The sequence below is a fragment of the Emydura macquarii genome, unplaced genomic scaffold, assembly GCF_026122565.2.
Source record: "Emydura macquarii macquarii isolate MOO-44397 ecotype Brisbane River unplaced genomic scaffold, CSIRO-AGI_Emac_v2 contig_306, whole genome shotgun sequence".
Classification (NCBI taxonomy): Eukaryota; Metazoa; Chordata; order Testudines; family Chelidae; genus Emydura; species Emydura macquarii.
In genome coordinates this window covers 4,797,742-4,805,320 of record NW_027130443.1, presented here as the reverse complement: position 1 = coordinate 4,805,320, position 7,579 = coordinate 4,797,742, and positions in this window count along the sequence as shown.

The following is a 7,579-nucleotide window of genomic DNA, read 5'->3' as shown; positions in this document are numbered from 1 at the left end:
GAGGGGAGGGAGGGTGAAAGACTTCTTGCTGGGTAGAAAGCTGGAGAGGAAGATCATGGGGGGTGGGGGGGAGAAGGGACAGAAAAGCGACAGGAAAGAGGGGTGTGAAATTGCGGAGGGGAGAAAAATAATCAAATGTTTACAGAATAGCTTTAACTCTGACCCAGGTTGGAGGCTGGGGAGGAGATTGAGCAGCTGTTCTTCACCAGTTCTTTCCAAATAACAGTATTCAGTTTGCAAAGTTCAATAAACAGAAAGAAAAGGTCCGGTTGCACTTTTTATTTTAGGACACGCAAGGGTTGTCTTTATTTTTTTAAAAGCATTTTATTATTATTATTATAATTTTTGGGGTTTTTGTATGTAGTTATTTTTTGGATGGTTCTTGACGGTTCTATAAATATCTTTTTTTTTTTTTTTTCTTGTAACACAATTTTATCTTCTATTTTGCCAATGTGAAAGCTGCCCACGGTGCATCGAAGAGAACATGTCTTGGCTGGGACGGGCTGGGGCAGGAGACGAGACAAGGGTGTAACAGTTGGGGGCACAGTTAAGCACGTCATGTCGCAAAAAAAAAAGATAATTTCAATCTCCTTTTTATTTTGTTTTTTTTAGTTTTATTTTTTTATTTTTTTACCTCTTATGTATATGTAGGGAATTTATAGGAAAATATGTACTTTATTGAATAAATTTTAAGAACTAAAATATATTTTATTTTAAAAGAAAATAACGGACCTTTAACCTTACATGGCTAAAGTACTGATTATATATTTGCTGAGCTGACTTGACGGTTATGAAAATTGTATCAAGAGTTTTATTTTTTGACTTCAAAGCCTTCTTAATAAAGACTTTTTACTATATATGAATGTACACTGTCTGTTCGGTGTGCTGCTCTCTGCAAACTAGTACATCACCACAGCTCTACAGAGAAATACCGTCTTCATGCAACCAAACAGCGACAACTCTCACTGCAGGCGCGGACTTCGTTCAAAGAATAGCAGGCTCAGTTTCAAGCCCTTCCTTTCCAAAGCCGTTCCGACAGTGCACGGGTGTTGACCCTATTTTCTTTGCCAAACTCCGATTTTGACAAACTAAAGTCCGACTATCAAAAATTTCTTCTGCGGTTAGAAATGTTCTCTACTCCCTGCCTTAAAATACTAGGTCATGTTAAACAGCTGCTGTGCTCCACCCCAGAGGTGGCAGCATTTCAGCAGTGGGGTATAATTTGTGTGACATGCTTCCCGGGGCACCCAGGGTTGCTACCACCTCCCCTTAGCATGAGGAACCTTGTCTGAGCCTCCCAAGGGTCAGCTCCTGGACTCCCCCAGTCACGGGCAGCACAAGCCTTCATCGCCCAGCCTATTCTCCGCTGTCCTGCAGGTTAGCAATAGCCTTCCGGGCATCCCCCTGGAGTGCCCGAACCCTTTATCCTCTGGACGCTCGCAGCATTTACAGATAGGCCATCCCCAAAGGAACAGTGCATCTCAAAACGAGGATCAGTTCATTTAATGACAAACGGAGACTCAAATAATAGCAAGCAGGTAGAAGGATTAGAAACAATTGGTTGCAACTCAACCAAAATCATAATACACCTTCTAGCTAGAGCTTAGACTTCGCTAGCCAGACGCTGTCCTGTCTCATGAAGCTTCCTTCTCAGGCGGCTGCAGCAGCTTTTGGGTAGAGCTGCCTGGGAAATGGAATTTCCATCCTGTGGGAAACTTTGAGGTTCTGGAAAAAAATGTCTGCACTTCAAGAGGAAAAGTTTAAAAAAAAACCCTCAAAATGTCTCACGGGCCAGAAATGCCGAAGGCGTCTCTTTCACAAAACGAATTTTTCAGCGGGCGGTCTGCCCGCCTCGAGGGCTCTTGTCATGTCACTCTCCGGGCAGGGCGAAAGCGAGGCTGTCCCACTCCGCCAACGCTGGCAGCCGTCGCGTTGATTTTCCTGCTGGAAAATCCAAACTTTCTGGCACCACTGATAAATTTTCCCACCGAATTGTTTTGTTGTTTTGTGGGAAAAGGGGCATGCGCCCGTCAGAAAATCGCTCCCGTGGAAATGTCTCAGCTGGCTCTGCCGGTTGAGAGATTGCTGCCGTCGTCTGGGGGGAATTTAAAAGGTGCTTCGGTGCAGGAGCTGTTTGACTAGCAGGGCACAGGAGAGCTGCGGCTCTACAGCAAAACAGCCTTCCCCAGGCCAGAATGGGGAGCGCATGCGTTGGGTAGCTCCTGCAGTCTGCATAAGGGAGCAGGCCAGAATTTCCGGCTAGATTATCAGAGGGTCGTTGGTTTTGCTTTTATTTTTTTAAGGCTACCAGGTGCCCATCGTCGCCCTGAAAGCAGGTGTACAGCGTCTAGCTTCCTGCCCCCTGAGCCATACTGAAAAACAGCTGCCTTGGGCCATGCTAGCTCTGAGGAACTCTTTCTTCCCCTGATGCCCCATCCTGTGAGTGGGGCTGGAGAAGGTGCACCGCAGCACGCTGGGATTCTTAGATTGCAAAGCCAGAAGGGACTTTTCTGATCATCTAACCTGACCTCCTGCAAAACACAGACACCAGAGGACGCCAGCCTGTGATTCCTGCCTCCAGCCCTGTAACGAGTGGCTGATCCAGTGCATCGTGTTGCCTTTATTGCTTTAAACACCCCCAGGCCCTGCTGCGAACTGCAGATGTCGTGTGTGTGAGTGTGAGGAGTTCCCGCCTATGCAGTAGTGAACTGCTGTGAGCAGCTTTCTGTGAAAGGGCTCGATGCTTTATTTGCACGTAATCCAGCCACAAGTGCCATGGGGTACGTGTGCGCCCCATTTCACAGCTGGCTAAAGCAGCTCAGAGCCGCCTTGAGCCTCCCCTAAGTTCACAGTGGGGGCTAGTGAGCTTGCTGGGAACAGAACCAAACATCTGGGCTCCCGCCTGCAGCCCACGTGTCCGGCATGAGGACGTGACCGTCAAGTCCAGTAGCCAAATGCGGCCGACACCCCCAACAGCTATTTATTTATTTTGAACTGCAGCCTACGGGGCACGGCCCCTGCTCCCTGACAACCCGAAACGCTGGGTGCCCTGGACACACTGAAAAACTCAAAAGCATCAGGCACAAAACGCTGAACCAGCCCCAGCAGCATTTCTCCTTCCGGCTACACAGTAATCCTGGCATGTTCCCTGCACCTTTTACAACCCCCCCCCCCCCCATGCTCCTTCCCATCCTCCACTGCTTCAGTCCTCTGCCAGTGCCCCCCTCCCTCCAAGAGATGCATGCCCCCTGCCTCAGGCAGAATAGAAAAGGCCGTAGCTGTGGGCACATCCCTGCTCTAGGCTAGCACCAGACCAACGGGGCTGTAGCACTTGCCTCTGACTTTAATGCAGCAAAACCCTGGTTATAGCGGGAGGCTGCAGTTCTACACACGCCCCTTGCTGCCCCTGGGTCTGACGTGCTGTGAACCGTGCTGGAAAGTGACTGTAAATATGGCTCTTAACCCAGCAGCTTTCCTCTCTGGCCTTGCAGTCACAGCTGCAGATTTCACGGCTACCATTGACTCCTGCCCTGCAGAGCTGCCAGCACCAAGTGTGGCCGGTGCAGTGTAGACAGACCCTCCAGGCCAGATTGAAAGTGGCTGTCTGCTGGTTGGATGTTATCCCAGCACAGCCATGCTGCTGCCCGTCACGTTCTCCATGCAGCTGCGTAGCCCAGCCTTTCGCTTCCTCTGGAAACCCCAGCCCTGGGCCAGCAAATTCGGGCCCGATCTCTCTGCCCCGAGCTGGGAGGGCGTTAGAAAGCTCAGTGCAGCTCAGGACCCGTCAGCCTCTGGAGTGGGTGGGGACATTGCCGCTTGGACAGAAACACACGCTGCATCCCGCTGGGTGCGTGGGTGCCGCGGGGAGCGCGCGTGGCTGGAGGGTGAAGTGCCAAGGGGAGCCTCTGGCGTGTCTCAGCACCTGGCGCTCATTAGCGGGGTCAGTGCACAGCGCCTGCGTGGAGCAGGGCAGGGCCGGGCCCTTGCGCCCAATGTACAGACGGGGAACCAAGGCACAGAGCCACCCTGCGGCACTGGCCTACGGTCACACAGGAAGTATCTGAGCAGGGAGCGGCGCTTGGGTCTCCCGAACGCCAGGCTTGTGCCTGAACCAGAGCCCGCTCGTTCATTGCCAGGTCCTTGTTGCTTTCCTGCTGTGTCTTTACAGCTGCTCCGCCCCCAGGAGCAGCCCAATGGGCGCTTGGGGCTCCGATGACGCTGTCTGCCCACTCCCCCTTCCTGTGCAGCCCAAGTGCCTTCTCCTAGTGGCCTTTTTATTCTGGACTAAGTGACAGCCCCAGGGACTCGGGCTGCCAGTCACCCTCCTGCGCCGAGTCCCCTGCGGCAGTCTGGGCTGCGCCCGGCACCAGGCCCTGCCACTCTGCATGAGGAATGGGGGCTACATTTTTCCTTCCCACCGCGACTGGCTCCCGTGGCCTTGCCCATTCTCAGGCATGCAGGGGTGAGCAAAGTCTGGGAGCCGCCAGCATGCTGAGACCCGCGGGGAGCCCAGGGCCATGCTCAGTGAGGCTGGGGGGGTGGGGGGTCCCTTCCGGAGTGGCACAAGGCAGCACGGCATGTGGCTTGTGCGTAACGTCCCTTCTGGCGTGTCTCCGTGCACCTGCAGTGCTGAGGTCGGCTTACAACACGCCAGCCCAGTGCGCCGCAGGACACACAGAGAGCTGCAGGGCCGCCGCCAGACACCTGGGCCAGTCGGGTGGTTCTGGGTTTCCAAGCACCCCACTTCTGGGCTGGTTTGTTTGTTGCTAGTGGGAGGGGGTGGTCGGCGACCTGTTCCCCCCCCCCCCACCTCTACTCATTCCCCATTGTCACTCCCCCCATCAGGGTGGGCACCAGCCGGGCATCCGCCCCTCGGCAGGGAATGGGCAGCCCCGCTGCATCAGCGGTTGACAGCCGCAAGCCCTGCAGCCCGTGTGCGCCACCCCCGGCATTTGCTCAGCGCAGCTGATCTCACGCAGGCTGGTGAGCAGGACCCAGGGGCTAGTGTACAGAGCGTGGGGATGCTGCCAGACACCGGTAGCGTCGCTGCTGCTGCAACCCACGCACGGTCTAACCCACACGAACCGCCTGCTTCCCAGCCGCCTCAGTGCAACCGCTGGACGCATGGGCTGGGGCAACTTCCAGGTTCCTCGTCTCATAGCAGCGTCAGCAGCTCCGCGCAATGCTTTAAAGGCCACAGGTCCCCAGAAGGTGCAAGCGGCAACACCTGGTGCCTGGCCTCAGGCGCCTAGGGAAAGCGGGTTCCAGCACTCAGGGCTGCATGTTTGCAGGAACCAGGGTGACCAGAGAGACCTGGGGGCACCTGTGGGTCCCCAGAGTCCTGCCTAGAGGCTGCAGTGACAATGCTCGGGTGCTGGCCAGGACAATGCAGCTCCGGGGTGCAGCTGGACAGAGGGCCAGGGAGCTGGCCTGGCCTGAAACACCCGGAGACGCAGCCCTGGCTCCGACCAGTCCGCCCTGACTCCAAAGAGAGCAAGGGCAGGCCCTTGCTGAGAAAGGCATTGGGGGTGTAAATGTCTGAAAGTGCCTCCAGCCGGCTCAGTTCTTTGTATGCCAGGGCTGAGTCCTGGCGGGCTCAGGGACTCAGTCACAAGCGCCGCCTTTCCTCACTGGTGCAGAGCCAGAGCCTGGTGCTCTTCTCCTGAGGGAGCTGGTGTGAACTGAGTCCAGCCATGCAATAACAGAGCCCCAGCGGGCACCGAGGCCCAGAGCCTCCAAGGTATTTAGCCACCTAAGACTTATTGATTCCAATGGGCGTAGGTGCCTAAAGTCCCTTGAGGACCCGGGCGTAGGTGGTGCCCCTTTGCTGTCAGTCTCCCCAGAGAGGCCAAGGGCTGACTGGGCCATAGAGGCAGAACCTCCTCCACCCCCCCCAGGGGCCCTCTAGGTCAGGGTAACCTGTATTTCTGCATACTCAGATTGTGACCTCTGGGGCTGCCTGCGACTCTCTGTGTTTGTCCAGCACATCCAGGCAATGACATTGAACTGAATACGGGGATTCGCTCACCAATGATCCAGGCAGGTGCTGAGGGAGGGGGACGCTCGCTCTGCCACTGCCCCGGTGTAGTTGCTCCAGCCCAGCGTTTAGCCCGCAGGGCTGGCTCTTGGTTTATTTACATGGAAACACTCAGGAAAATTAATCTGAATTAATTTTTAAAGTGGATTAGTTAAATTGCATTAAATCCCTATGTGGACACACCCATTTAGAATTAATGTAGCCTGAATTCGGTTTAGCATAATTAACTTTGGAAGTGAACTAAAATAAACTGGATTAAAGCCTCTTTAATTCTGAATAAAAGTGTCCACACAGGGGTATCACACCGCTTAACTAATCCACTTTAAATTCACACCTTTAGTTGATTTGGATTAATTTTTCTCAGTGGCTCTGCGTAGACGATCGCTTTTTACCAGTGCTAAATGTTACCATGCTTTTTTGCTGTTGGGAAGTGTGACAAAACCCTTTGGAATTGTTTTCACCCCTCTTCTTTTCTCCCTAGCTGAAAATGTTGCTATTAATGGAATTTCCGCCTGTGTCTACAGGGTACGCGTGGCGCGAACCCGCCTACATGATTTGTTGAGACACATGCTGCTGGCAGCCCCTGGGCAATTAGAGCTTCATTATTTTTACATCAGAAGATGTCTTTATGTGCTTCATATTGCAGAATTTGTTCCTGTAAAAAAAGGCAATGTTTTAATCTCCCCGATTATTATGTTGCAGTAATTCTTCTGAGCCTGCTGGGGTAATGGAGCGTGTGCCTTAGATAATTGTCAGGACCAAATATACTGAGCAATGGAAACCAGAAGGGAAGGGGGGAGGGCACCTAGAGAAACCCCGCCCAGTGGGGGCAACTGGGGGTGGATGGTGAATGGGTTGGAGTCAGCGGGAGCTTTCCTGTAAAATGACACACTGTGTTCCGGGGGTGAAACTCACCTAGCACAACGCCACCCATACGTCCTCAAAAGTCACGTTGAACTGGGACTGGGTTGTTGTTATGATGGTGAGGCCTAGAGGCCCCAGCTAAGAGCAGGTCCCCATTGTGCTGGGCCCTGCACACCAAAAGGAAGAAGGAGCAGAAGGCTGGCACAGGGGGCAGCCAGGGTTCACGGCCCTTCTCTACCACAGACTCTGAGTGTGACTCTGGGGAAATCACTTCGCTGCTCTGTGCCTCCATTTCCCTTCTGTGCCGTGGGGTAACAGCCCTGCCAGGGGTGCGGTGAGGCTCACTGCAGTACAGGCTGTGACGTGCTCAGGTCAGACAGTGCTAGGGGCTGTAGCTTTTGTAAGACATGGTCCCTGTCCCACAGCAATTGCAGCTTGGCTGGCCTCGTGCGGCCCTCTCCCCAGGGGTGAGCGTCCTCCCCTCCAACGGCACCCGTCGCCCCTGACCCGCAGGATGCGTCTTGACAGCAACCCCCTCGCTGCCTCTCAGGCCAGCTTTTCAGCTAACAGCACAGGTGTCTCTTGCTCTCACCCAGGGGCCAGGGGCAGGCTGCTGGGCGTCCTGCCTCAGTGGCCAGCAATCCCCACTCCCTGTGTTTCTTTGTCCCACCCGGCGCT